This window comes from Talpa europaea, assembly GCF_964194135.1.
Source record: "Talpa europaea genome assembly, chromosome: 4".
NCBI lineage: Eukaryota > Metazoa > Chordata > Mammalia > Eulipotyphla > Talpidae > Talpa > Talpa europaea.
Window position 1 is genome coordinate 39,493,470 of NC_140070.1, and position 13,630 is coordinate 39,507,099.

The 13,630-nt window shown below is 40.7% G+C and overlaps 1 pseudogene across 1 annotated transcript; it reads left to right on the forward strand.

The window, feature by feature from the left end:
* Positions 1 to 4,583: 4,583 nt before the first annotated feature.
* LOC311170208 (prostaglandin reductase 1-like) lies at positions 4,584 to 5,807 on the forward strand (annotated as a pseudogene). The gene is made up of 2 exons: positions 4,584 to 4,626; positions 5,201 to 5,807. The product of its transcript is annotated as a prostaglandin reductase 1-like (transcript).
* The last annotated feature ends 7,823 nt before the right edge of the window (positions 5,808 to 13,630 follow it).

Genomic DNA, 13,630 nt, shown 5'->3' on the forward strand with positions numbered 1-13,630 from the left:
ATTTGTCTCTTCTCTCTACTCCATCATCTTGTTAGGGGAAATGGTGGCATAAAGTGAAAGGGGGGAATTGTTAGGGGAAAAAAAATGTCCTAAAGCTAATTCCATACAGGCTTTGTGGACTCCACCCCCACCCCAGGCCAAAGCCAAAGACACTGGGAACTCCAAATCCCATCACCACCAAAGGGAAGGAGGCTGGGACCTGAGGGTGGGGTTAAGCAGCCAGGTTGATATAAGGCAGAAACGTGGGCTTTGGGGGGGGGGTCCCCCATTTTGACTCTCTGCCAGCTCGCAGCATCCAGCCAGCTCGGAGAGTGCTTTTTGGGTTTCCATGTCGGCGGATCGGGTAGGATGCATTAAAGACTTTATTTCCCTATTTTCTCCCTGAGTTGTACATTTTCCTTATTTCCTTTTCCCTTGTAAATAAACCTTTTATTAACCTTTTGTGTGTGCCTGTAGTGGAGTATTAAGAAGTCCCTTGTAAGCGCGTGGGTGAGGACCCACAGCCAGGCAACCCGTTCAATATCAGGGCTGCCCTATAACAGCCTCATTACTGAGATGCTCCCAGGTTACAAATCTGAGAAAATTCCCTTTAGTTGTGATTTGTTTGTTTGTTTGTTTGTTTGTTTTCACCCTTTGGAGGATTAAAAGGTTATTCTTATTGGAAGTTAATTATTTTTATTGAAATAATCAAAAGTAAAATAAATGAAGCTCTATCCAGAAATATCAAGGAATGGGACCACTACTTTCCTACAGGTGTTTCTTCAAGGAATATATATTAACATAAACAGAAAATTTCCCCCCTAAAAGTTTATATTTTTTCACTAAAACAGATTAGCATATATACACATATTTAATATATACATGTATATATATAATACTTTCATATGTGTGCTCTCATATATATTTCTCTCATAAATTTAATAGAAATGATACTGATTTCTGCCAGGCTGGCCAATATTTTAGAATGTGTTGCAGTCAACTCACATGCTAGGTATCTTCTATTTGCCTTCTTCTATTTACTCTCAACCTTTTTCCACCCCAATATGAACCCCACAAGGTTCACTGAGAGTCCGTCCACTGAGTTCTTTGCCTTCTGGCTTCTAGTAGGATTTGGCCAACGGAAGGCATCACCAAAAGATTTGAGGAAAAGAATGAAATCAAGGGTTTTATTCTCTCCATTTGCCTCTATTCCCTCCCTTCCAGGAGGTTGTTTCCTCTCTCCAAAGGCCATAGCTTCTACCTGGCAACCTTCTCCACAAGCTTCCCTCTTCAGGCTCTGGCAACTACTTCCTCCCCTTGCCACTTCAGGTCAGGATCATATCAGCCCTCCATAATTACTGGCCCACACCCTACATTAACCTCTGCTGGTTTCCTTAAAACTTACCTACACCCTTATAAATAGTACCCTGTTAAACCAAATAGTATCCTGTTAAACCATCCTCAAAATAACTAGTTTGAATGTACCATTTGTTTTCTGACAGTATCAGTTTCCCAGATAGAGGATGCCTGGAGTCGTCTTGCTAAAATACTTTAAAATGGAATTTGGAGATTTGAGAAGTTCACAAATAATCTTGTTAAGAGAAAAAAAGAATTCTCCTGTGGTGAGTTGTGTGGCTTTAATGCCACAGACCAATAACAGCAATAATACACATCTAGTCCTATTATCTAATTGCTATCTCAAGGTATTACTCAAGATCAACTACTCAGAATAAAATGTGAGGTGTCAGTAATGCTATCTAATACTTATCAACACCAAAACCCCAAGTTGTGAGTTCATTTGATATTGAAGATTATGTTAAAAGACCACTTTAAAGTATTCACCAAAAACTAGATATTAAGTTCATATACCTTTTTTTTTTCTGTTTATGTTGAAAAACCTAAAATTATAGAAACTTGAAATTCATTCTTCCACTTGTTTTTGTGTTGGAAAATTTTCTGCATATTTTGTTTTATTATAAAAATAGTATTCTATAAATAAGGTAAAATAAAACAAACTCTGTGCTTCACACATGGAAAAAAGTTGGCAGTTTTCTAAACATAATATTTGGTTGCCCCAACTCAACTATCTATTAGTAATAAGAAATTTATGTCTGCCCCAAATCAGAAATTTAGAACATCATCTATTCCAGATTTGTGAAAGAATATAATCTCAAAATTCTGCCTACTAATGCTGATGAAAGTTTCAGTTTCAAAATATGATTTTGTGGGTAACTGCCTAATGATAAAAAGATCATTCTTTCCTGACAATAAGAGAAACAGACACAAAAACCACATCATTTTCAGTCTTCAAAAAAATGATTTCGATTAATTGTTCTGTGACATTGTGCTACCAGCTTGATTTGAAAAATATAATGAGCAGCTCTGCAAAATCCTTTAACATGTGAAATTGTTATAAGCTACCTCATAACAGTTAATTTTATGTGTCAACTTGACTGGTCTAAGGGTTGCCCAGAGAGCTGGTAAAACATTATTTCAGGATGTAACTATAAGGATGTTTCAAAGAAATGAGATTCAGCAAACTAAGCAAAAAGATTCAGGTTTAGGAATGTGTGGGGGCATCATCCAATCCACTGTGGACCTGAACAGAAGAAAAAGTAGAGGCACGTGTATTCTCTCGTCTCTTCTTGAGCTCCTCTCTTCTATTCCTTCCACCCTCTGACATGGAAGCCCATGGTTCTCCAAACTTCAGAATCAAAGTGGTCAACAGGAAACCTGAGAAACTAACAGAACTGGAACCTATAAAGATGGTTGTTAAGAAAACCTTCCTAAAAGCCATCTGGAGGGAAGGAAAGGATACCTATCCAGCTTAGTGTCTGGTACAGAAACTTCTCCAGACAGAGTAGGTAGATTTCTCCACTTTGAACTTATAAAAATTCAAATGACCATTGCAAATAAAAGTAGCTTATTCTAATAAAGAAGAGCAAGTATTTGTGTATGAGACCAGAGCAAATGCCAATGAATGTTTCTTTGAATTTAAGAGCAACTTCTCTACAAGCTCTAGGTTTAGAGCTTATGATCTCTGAGCCAGAAGCCTCTCCCTCTCACTCTGACAGACTCTGGAAAGAGGATGGGAAAGTTCTTTGAGAAAGTGGGGAGGGGCAACAAAATAGAACAAGGACAGGGAGAGGGTGGAGAGTAGGGAGGAAAAAAAGGGAAGCAGGGAGAAAAAAGGGAAATATAAGACCAAAAGAGGGGAGGCTCCTGACACAGTGTCCTATCTGAATACAATAGACAGATCAGAAGTCGTTTTAAGATTCTTTCATTTTCAAGAGTCTAACATTAAGTTGGTTTTGCAAGTAATTTCCAGGTAGAGATCATGTACCTCTCTCCCCTACCTGTCAAGGCTGGTTTTATGTTTGGAGAACAAACGTGTTGACTACCAGTGTTGGCCTACAGGAGAAGACACTAAAGCTTCCTGTCATTTCCAGCAAATAATCTTCAGAAAGATACAAATCATGCACTGAAACTTAAATTTTCCCACTTATCATTAAGAAAATGGATAGGGGACAAAGCCAGGAAAACTGAAACCCCATGATAACTGAATAGTGAAAGCTGAAAGCAATCTCATCAACTTACACTAAAAGTAATACTTGAAAAAGAATCATCTAGGGCCTCCCTGGTGGCGCAAGAGGTTAAGCACTGCACTGCGAAGCAATCCGCAGCCTCTGCAGCACAAGTTTGATCCCAGGCCAGCCAGGGAACAACACACATGGCACAGCAGACCTCTCCTGACTTGCCCGCACTGCTCCCCTCAGCAGTGTATTTCAGTCGATCTGCCTGTTCTTTTCCCCACTCTGTCTCTGGTGAATCCTCTCACCCCCTTCCCCACATCTCTGGCCTGTACCCCAGCTCTTGTATGCATAAATAAATCTTAAAAAAAAAAGAAAAAGAATCATCTATTTTTCAAATGATTTGCTTTTTATTAAAAAGTGATCAATGCAAACAAAAAAAGAAGTTCGGAAAATTGCTTTGTAAGTTCATAAAATGTTGTACCTACAAAAAAATTTATACCATTTTGGGAGAAAACACATTATTTTCGAATGCTGAAGTTTCCAAAAATACATCTCTTTAATTTTCTAAATATCCTAAAAGGATACCCTTCTCTTTATTGCCCTGAAAGATCCCTTCAGAATATTAAGCATACATTTATTCTAAAAATGTGCTGTCTTTAGATTTTGATTTTTCCACTTTTTCACAGGTCCATTAGTAAAACATTGAGTCTCTTGGGCTACTGCTGACTCAGACAGCTGAAAGCATTGATAAAGGCAGGTTTTAGAAACTTGCTCCTCTGATTTACAATATATTTAATCCCTTTCTTAATTTTTGAAGTCATTCTTATACAGTTTTAGCTGAAAATCAGGTCATTTGATTCACACTCACATGATGATGTGAATAAAGTATAATATGTTATAAAGTATAATCCTTGTGCCCAGGATTATTTCTTCCTCTTGGTTTTATTGTTTGGAGGTTTACCTACAAAAACATAGACCGTATGAAGGATCCATGCAATCATTAAAAGTAACAAAGGGCAGTCTCAGCCACCTTCACTAGGTAGTGGAACTTGCGGACTCTCAAGTTTCAGGATGGGTCATGATAAGAGTTCAATATCAAGGAAACCTGTTGAAGGTAACCCCATTAATAGTAACTTTGATGATAGCTGAAGTCTCACTCTTAAAAAATGGACAGATTCTGCTGGAAGCTCTGTTCCTCACTGTGGATCCTTACATGAGGGTGGCAGCCAAGAGACCAAAGAGAGTGACATGACAATGTGGCAACAAGTGGCCAGAATTGTGGAAAATTAAAAACTCGGCCTCGCCAACATGAACCATGGTAGTACAACGTACTCCATTTCTGATGGAAGGGACTGGAAATGCTGCCTGAAGAGTGGCCAGACAGGGGCCTCAAGGGGTTAAGATGGCACAAGGGGTTAAGATGTGGCACAAGGGGTTAAGGTGCAGCACTATGAAGCTATCTGCAGACACGGCACATGAGTTCGATCCTGGGCCAGGGAGGTAACCCACATGACACAGACCTCGCCTGTCTTGCCTGCTGCTCCCCTCAGCAGGGTATTTCAGTCAGTCTGCCTGTTCTGCTCCCCACTCTGTCTCTGGTGAATCCTCTCACCCACCCCCCTGCACCTCTGACTTGTACCCCAGTTCTTGTATGCATAATAAATAAATCTTTAAAAAAAAAAAAAAAGTGGCCGGGTCTGGGAACAGTTGGCATGACAGGCTACCAGCCTACTTTGGCCTCCTTGACATCTGTGGTACAAAGGGTAGAAAAACAGTGATGGATAAAGCAGCAGCAGGAGCAGCAGGCTCTGTTGTGGAGCAGATAGCTAAGCTCAAAGGCTGCAAAGTTGTTGGCACAGCAGAGTCGAAAAGTCTACCCCTCTTAAAACACTTGGATTTGATGTTGCCTTTAACCACAAGAGAGTAGGATCTTTGGAAGAATTTTGATGGCTATGATTGTTATTTTGATAGTGTAAGTGGGGAGTTTTCAAATATTGTTATCCTCCAGATGAGAAAAAATTGGATGAATTGCTGTATACCCATCTCTACATGTAACAGTACTCGGCCACTCCCCCAGGCTCACCCTGGAGATTATTACCTACCAGGAAATCCACATGGAAGGGTTTATCATCACCCACTGGCGAGCAGAAGTCCCTGAAAGACATGCAGATGTGGGTCTCAGAGGGTAACGTCCAAGGCCCTGAATATATCATTGAAAGATTTGCAAACATGCCAGCTGCATTTATAGGAATGCTGAAAGAAGATAATTTGGGGAAAACCATCATGAAAGCATGAAAAATGAGAAGTGGAATCTATACATAATATTTGAGTGATTCATTTCTTTTTAACCATTTATTAAAAATGCATACTGGGGCCTCCCCGGTGGCGCAGCGGTTGAGCGCTGGGTTGAGAAGCTGACCGCAGCCTCTGCGGCACCTGTTCGATCCCTGGCTGCTCCCCGGCCACCGGAGGAGGGTCCCACATGGCACGCAGACCTCTCCTGCCACCCGCTGCTTCCCTCAGCAGTGTGCTTCAGTCCTTCTGCCTGCTCTGCTCCCCGCTCTGGCTCTGGTGAATTCTCTCACCCTCCTGTGCTTCTGACTGTACCCAGTGCTTGTATAAATAAATAAATAAATCTTTAAAAAAAAAAAATGCATACTGGGCCTCGCTGGTGACACAAGAGGTTAAGCACAGCACTGCAAAGCGGTCAGCAGCCTCTGCATAGAACAGAGGACAGGGAGAGGGTGGAGAGTAGGGAGGAGACCTACTCCTGGGGTAGCAGACTTCTCCTGTCTTGCCTGCTTCTCCCCTCAGCAATGTATTTCAGTCAGTCTGTCTGTTCCCCACTCTGTCTCTGGTGAATCCTTTCACCCCACAAACCTCTGGCCTGTACCCCAGCTCTTGTATGCATAATTTAAAAAAAAAAATGCATACTGGACCTCACCAGTGGCACAGTTGGTTGAGCACTGCGCTGTGAAGCTGTCCACAGCCTCTGCAGCGCCAGTTCAATTCCCGGCTGGCAGGTGAGGGTCCCACATGGCCCGGCACACCGTCTCCTGTCTCACCCGCTGCTCCCCTCAGCAGTGTATTTCTGTCAGTTTGCCTGTTCTGTTTCCCACTCTGTCTCTGGTGAATTCTCTCACCCTCCCATGCCTCTGGCCTGTACCCCAGCTATTGTATAAAAATAAATAAATCTTTAAAATAAATAAATAAAAATGCATACTGACTTTATTATCTAAAAAATAAAAGTAGCAAAGACATGTACTAGTTATTTGGCAGTTGATTAAATATTGTTTATTAAATATTATTTATTATTGAAAATTATTTTAAAATACTATTAAATAAAAACACATTCATTGACCATTGACCCGATGAACATCATATTGTTCATTGTGGTTACTTCTGTAGATTTTTTTTTCAATATGTTTTTCTTTATTTTGTTGTTAGATGTTTCTTCAGTTATAAAGGGAACTCTCATTTTTTAAATTAAGTCACTGACCTTTTTTACATATGCAAATGAGAAATTTTATTGAAGACACTTGAAAGGTTGAGCCATTTAGCCAAGAACATGCTTACATTTTTGCTGGGGTTGTGATGGGAGGATTTCATAATTCCCTGCCCTTTTTACCATACTATTTTCTTCTTTTCCTTTTTTTTTTTTAGATGGGTTATTTACTATGTTTAAGACATTGGGTGATATAAAGAAATTCTTGGCAGGTTAAGACCAGAAAGCAGAGTTCGGTAAAAATAACGAAATGAAACAATTTTTCTAAATGTTTGATATGAAAGAAGTGAACCTGGTTCCGTAGGGAATGCTTTGGTTTTCTGTTTTGTTTTGGAACTGGTTCATTTTTGCCTGATTAAGTAAAAGTCAATTAAAAGGACCTAAGAGATATATGTTTAATCTACTCTAATATTCAGAAATTATAGCTTCTTTCAGCTATTATAACACTAGTATTTACCATCATTTGATTCTGAATCATTGGCACTTTTCCTTCTTTACAATATAGTCTTTTTTAATAGTTTTAAAAATAGGTTTGCTTTTCTTTAGTTCATCTGTTTGCTTGTTTTCTAATATATGTCACACATGAATGATACATGATTTGCTTTTTCTGTCTCTCCTATTGCACTAAACATAATTCCCTCTAGGTCCATCCTTGTTGCTGCAAATGATGAATTAAATCCTTTTTTACTATTGAATGGTATTCCATTTTGCATATATACCACTTTTTTTTATTCATTCATAAATCAGTGGGCACTTGGGCTTTTTCCACTTTTCGGATAGTATATATATATATATATATATATATATATATATCTTAAAATTAATGTTGTTTTCATAATTTTCAAATACACAGAAGTGGAATTACTGGATTATAAGGAATTCCTATTTTTTTTATAGAGTCATGTTTTTATTTATTTATTTGTTTGTTTGGTTTTTTTGGTTTGTTTATACATGCACTGGGTACAGTCAGAAGCGCGGGAGGGTGAGAGAATTCACCAGAGCCAGAGCGGGGAGCAGAGCAGGCAGAAGGACCGAAGCACACTGCTGAGGGGAGCAGTGGGCAGCAGGAGAGGTCTGCGCGCCATGTGGGACCCTCCTCCGGTGGCCGGGGAGCAGCCGGGGATTGAACCGGCGCTTGCAGAGGCTGCGGGCAGCTTCGCAACCCAGCGCTCAACCGCTGCGCCACCAGGGAGGCCCGGAATTCCTATTTTTAATTTTTTGAGATCTTGCCAAACTGCTTTCTATAATGGCCCTAACAGTTTACATGCTCAACAACATGGCACAAGTATTTCCTTTTCTCCACATCTTCTCCAATACTATTGTTTCTTGTTTGGGGAATAATAGCCACTCTCACCGGTGTTAAGCATTGTTTGCTCATCACTGCTTTGATTTGCATCTAATAATGAGATGATGAGCATCTTTTCATGTGCCTGTTCGTCATCTGCCACGTCTTCTTTGGAGAAGTATCTTCAGCTCCTCTGCACGTTTTTTAATTGGGTTGTTTTTTTTTTTTTCCATTGTTGAGTCACACTATTTCTAATACTATCACTGAATCTGCCTCCACTAGGGACTAAGGATGAAACCATCATTTCTTAATGTGGCACCTTTTACTTCTCTTTACTTGTTAGGTGATAGTATTGCTGTTATTCCCATAGACATTTTAAAAAATAGACTCACTTACTCATTCCCCAGTCACCATAAAATATTATACAAAAGCAAAACGCCAGCTCCATTCTGGGACTCTGGGATTTCATAGTCACGGTATTTCAGTTTAGCAACTTCTCCACTTCAACAAGTTCCTGAAATTTTTTATGACCTATTTCTTTAATTTGTTCTACTTTTTACAGTAATATATATCCCCTGGCAGACATCACTTGGCAGGAAAAGGTTTCTCAGAACAGAATGAAGTACCATATCACAAGGAAGGCAAAACTCCACAGAAACTACAGTAATAAATAAATACATGCAGTCTACCACACACAAGAGAGGTAAAGAAAAAACTACCACCTTAGCTGTATTCCTGTTTACTAAATACCAGTCTTATAGAAAGTGGGCCCTTATTGGGATGATGAGGTGATGGCTCACGATTTCAGAGGCCCCAAGGGTAAGGATTTATGTTTCCTTTAAGTTTTGAAGTGATATTGCTCTACTTTCTCCATGAGCAGAGACTAACATAGATGCAAAGCGAAGAACTGGCTTGTTCAATATTAGCAAATTACCCCAATTCTGCTTAGTATAGACTTTGGTGAAAACCATGGCAGTGCCTATATTGTGGTAAACCAAATAACGAAACTAAGGTGCTCACACAGTATAGTGGACTCAACAAAACTTTCCACTTTATTAAAACCATGAAAGTGTCACGAAGGTGACTTGAAACTGAGCCAAGAAGAAAAAACAGGATTTCCCTCAGTGGAGAGTATTCTAAGAAAACAGTGGCATGAAAGTGCTGGGAACCCTTGGCAAGCACGTTACTGGGTGCAGGTGAACGTGACTTGTTGAACTCCTAGAAGATAAGAAAATATCCTTCAGTCATCTTTGTCATTAAAAACAACCTCAATTGAAAAATGAAAATATTTAGTCCCATATAAAAGTCAAAGTTCCAACACTTAACTTACTGTATTATGGTCTCCAATCTTTCAATTCTTGCTGATCCTGGTCAGATGCAGGGGAGGGGCGTGTGTGGTTCTGCTTTCTACTCTCTCCTATCTCATTTCTACCCCCATTGGGAAGCTACAGTTTCAGATTCCTCCTAGATTGAAGAATGTGGTAAAAGTTGAAGAAGTAAAGGGTACTTGACTATTATTCCCTGACAGTTCTGGCTGTTAATTAACCATGGATTTATGTTTTCCATGGCTCTTCCAAAGGTCTCTGAAGTCCTCTTTATCCCAGAGAGCACCCTTGGCAGCTCCTCCTTCAATCCTTGGGCATCCAGGGGTACACTACCAACCTTCTTATGCTCAGTATTTATTTTTTTTTAAAGATTTATTTATTTATGTGCACAAGAACTGGGGTACAGTCCAGAGGTGTCGGGGGTGAGAGGATTCACCAGAGACAGAGTGGGGAACAGAACAGGCAGGCTGACTGAAATACACTGCTGAGGGGAGCAGCCAGCAAGACAAGAGAGCTCTGCTGCGCCATGTGGGTAGCTCCCTGGCCAGGGATCAAACTTGCATTGCAGTGGCTGGGGATAGCTTCACAGGTTATGTCTTAACCCCTTGCGCCACTAGGTAGGCTGCTGCTCAGTATTCTTCACTCTGCCAGCAACGCTATGCAACAAGCCCCAGGAGGTTTCCATACCAGGTTTTACTTCCAGTTGGTCCACATATATCCACAGGAAGGAATCATATGTCCTGTGTCCTGACAAACTCTAGGAAAGCAGGAAACTCCCACCACTGCAAGCACTCTCCTGGTCCTGCTTCAAGAGCAGCTATTAGGCCTTCTCACTCATTCTAGAATTTCTATGCAATTGTGAAACTCCGGTACTCTCTGTCTCCCAACTATGGGGAACACATTTTAAAGATGTCCAGTTAGCCCCATAGAAGCCCTCACAAGATGGAGTTAGAAAAGAAGACTGTCACTCCTCCTCCAAAAAGGGCATTTTGGGGGCCTCCCTGGTGGCACAAGGGGTAAAGTGTCAGCACTTTGAAGCAATCCGTAGCTACTGCAACACAAGTTCAATCCCCAGCCAGGGAGGTGACCAACATGGCGCAGCAGACATCTCCTTACTCCCCCACTGTTGCCCTGAGCAGTGTTTTTCAGTCAATCTGCCTGTTCTGCTCCCCAACCTGTCTCTGGTGAATCCTTTCACCTCCTCGCCATCCCACCCCTGCCTTTGGCATACACCCCAGCTATTGTATGCATAAATAAATTTTCAAAAAAGGCATTTTTCTGTGCTTATCTATGAATGGCGAGGTGGTAGATGCATAAATAAATGACATTTACTTAGTTGGGATGCCATTTTTAATCAAAACATGAAATTTCATTTGAGTTTAACTAAGGAAAACTATGAATATCAAACCAGTGTTATTTCTTCACAAGTGATATTTCTTAAAATATCCTTTTTCTAAGGTTAAGACTGAAGAAAATTTTCAGTCACTTGGTTTTTTTTTACATTTCAGTTTTAGACGTAACTAATTCCCTGCTATGAAAGCACATACCCTCCAATTTCTCTTCTTCCAACTCCTGATTTTTCTCAGTTATATTATTTTACATTCTTCAGATTTGTTTACTTGTACTCTATAAACATGATTCTTATGAGTTTTAGTATTAGATCTATATTTAAATGTATCCAATGTACCTGTCAGTTTATTACAGCATTTCTATTCTTTTGTTTTTTATTTTGATTGAATTCTTTTTTCCAGATCCATTAGCAAAGAAATGTTCATGGAAGTTACATTTCATGTATGCTTTCATATGAGGTAATGTGTCCCCAAACTCTTTAGTTGACCAATGTCTTCATTGACTATAATATTCTTTGGTCAAAATTTCTTTCCCTCAAAGTTTTGTGGACACCATTCCACTGTATTCTGGCATTAAATATTTTTTTTTTTTTAGATTTATTTATTTATGCATTCAAGAGCTGGGGTACAGGCCAGAGGTGTGTGGGGGGTGGTGAGAGGATTCACCAGAACAGGCAGATTGACCGAAGTACACTGCTGAGGGGAGCAGCAGGCAAGTCAGGAGAGGTCTGCTGTGCCATGTGGGTTGCTCACTGGCCAGCCGGGGGATCGAACTCTTGCTGCGGAAGCTGCAGACAGCTTCATAGATTGCATCTTAACCCCTTGCACCACCAGGGAGGCGTCTTCTGGCATTAAATATTAGAGAAGGGAGAAAAAGAGGCTGAGTCCAGTCATTTTCCCCTTTGTAGGTGATTTTCTTTTTCTGTTAGGATTTCTGAAGGTGCAGACTGGAGATTAAGAAGTGGATTATCACAGGAACTGGTAAAAACTGTTCACACAACAGCATGACGAAGGAATAGCTCTAGAATCTAGGCTGGAACAAGCAGTCTCTGCCTCCGTTTTAATCACTCTCCCTAGGGAGAAGCAAAGGTCTGCAGGACTATCTTTCCCCTAGAGAAAGGTTATACTTCTAAGATCCTTGTGGCTGATGGGATCAGCCCAGATAGAAGTGTGTATCCTTCCAAAAGTTCTAACATAAACAGTATTTTAAATGGAATTTTAGGGTTTCCCTAGTGGTGCAAGGGGTTAAGCACAGCCTGTTCTGCTTCCCACTCTGTCTCTGGTGAATCCTCTCGCCCTCCCGCACCTCTGGCCTGTACCCCAGTTCTTGTATGCATAAATAAATAAATCTTAAAAAAAAAAATAATTGGGGCCTCTCCTGGTGGCGCAGGCGGTTGACGCCGCGCTGTGAAGCTGTCTGCAACCTCTGCAGCAAGGGTTCTATCTGGGCCGGCAGGCGAGGGTCCCACATGGCGCAGCGGACCTCTCCTGTCTCGCCTGCTGCTCTCCTCAGCAGTGTATTTAAGTCAGTCTGCCTGTTCTGTTCCCCACTGTGTCTCTGGTGAATTCTCTCACCCTTCCCTACAGCTGGCCTGTACCCCAGTTCTTGTATAAAATAAATAAATCTTTGATAAATAAATGGAATTTAAAAATGAATAAAGTTTCAATCACAGCCTATAAAATATCTCTCAGCCAAATATCCAATTAGAATACAGTCTAAATGTTTAGACAAGCATCGTAAAACTGAAGCAAAAGTTTGTTTGATTCAGTTTAAATTTGAATAACATCACAGATATACTGTTAGTATACCCACTGAAGGGCAACCCAGGACTCCCAAATCTGCTTGCTCTACAAGGGTTTTGCCATTTGCCACATAAAAACAAAGCACACTCTTAATTGTGAAAGAACTTTAATAGGATTGATGTGCACAGAAAGGGAAGATAAGAAAGGATAATTAGCTCCCCAGTAAAGCACTCAAAGTTACCTGTCCCATGGTGGGTAAATGTCCAGCCAAACAGGGTTGGCCCCAATTGATACCAAACACTGGTCTCAGTTTCCCTGAGCCAACAAAAGGAAAGAGAGTTTGAGGAGAAGGAAAGTAGTTTAATTTTTTGACAAACTGAGGAGGGCAGCAGACTCATGTCTGAAAGACCAGCGGCCTGCTCTTTGGCAGAGGGCAGGATTATTTATACAAAGGAGTAAAACAAAAGAGAGATGGATAAGGGTGGGCATGTCCTTTTGATGCAAGCATTCGGAGAATTCGGGTGGGCACCAGCTTGCTTTGTTAACACCTGATGTTTAACTTCCTTATTATCCTCTTAGGGATTCCCTTCCTTTTGTTTAAACTGCAAGAAGACAAATTTGTTAAATGCAACAGATAGAAATGCTTATCTAATGGGGCAGGAAGAGACACCAGTCTTGTTTTACTGCATCACAAGCAGGGCTGCTGAGGCCTGAAAACTTGCCACACATCTAAAGCACCTTCTGTCAGGGAACCATAGAAAAGGGGCAGCAGGGGCCAGGCAAATTTAGGATAAAGGTACAAAATTAAAGTACAAATCAGTGTCCCCAAGTGTTTCTCACCCATGTATTTCTTCCAAGTGTCTCCACGTCTCAAATCCATGTGTCTTCTTTCCTGTCCCCCAAGTTCCTAG